Source organism: Penaeus monodon, chromosome 15 (genome assembly GCF_015228065.2).
Source record: "Penaeus monodon isolate SGIC_2016 chromosome 15, NSTDA_Pmon_1, whole genome shotgun sequence".
NCBI classification, from domain to species: domain Eukaryota; kingdom Metazoa; phylum Arthropoda; class Malacostraca; order Decapoda; family Penaeidae; genus Penaeus; species Penaeus monodon.
In genome coordinates this window covers 35,391,248-35,391,981 of record NC_051400.1, presented here as the reverse complement: position 1 = coordinate 35,391,981, position 734 = coordinate 35,391,248, and the positions used below count along the sequence as shown (strand labels likewise).

General features: G+C 51.0%; 1 protein-coding gene across 1 annotated transcript in view; it reads right to left on the bottom strand.

Moving 5' to 3' along the window:
• LOC119581986 (cortactin-binding protein 2-like) overlaps window positions 1-734 on the bottom strand; it is a gene marked incomplete in the record, with an annotated part of 125,597 nt that overhangs the window by 11,171 nt on the left and 113,692 nt on the right.

The window sequence follows — 734 nt, the reverse complement described above, 5'->3', positions numbered from 1 at the left end:
CTACAATAACTTGTTGTCTCCTCCTCGACTGCCGCGACCACAGGCCAAGAGGCCGCCGGTCGCGCTCAAATATTCATGAGGTTTGGTAATCGCTAACGACTCGAGTGGGGGTGGAAGTAAGGGGGGGGGTTGTTTCCCTCCTTCGGTTATCCATCTGGGATCCTAGCTGAAGGGGATGAGGTTACCCAGGAGGGCAGTTCCTTGAATGTGTGAGGTTATTTGGCTGAATTCTTCGGTGAATGCGAGGTTCTCTGACATGACCCTGCATGAGGTTATCCGGCTGGGCCTTACACTGACCGCGTGAGGTTATCCAGCATGAGGCTGCGTGGGTTTTTCGCTGAATCTGTGAGGATATATGGGCTCTTCACTGAATGTATAGGTTATGCAACTGGTCCTTTGCTAAATGCATGAGGTCATCCAGCTGGGCATTTCCTTGTATGAGGTCATCTAGCTGGGTATTTCCCTGAATATAGGTCATCCAGCTGGGCATTACCTTGGATGAGGTCATCCAACTTGGCATATCCCTGAACATATGAGGTCATCCATTTGGACATTTCCCTGAATATATGAGGTCATCCACTTGGACATCTCCCTGAACATAGGTCATCCAACTGGGCATCTCCTTGTATGAAGTCATCCATCTGGGCTCTCGGAGGTGATGCTGGAATGTGGGACACGCGCGGCGCCCATTCAAGACTGCGACATTTTTCCGACCTCCGGCTCGGTCCTAAAAA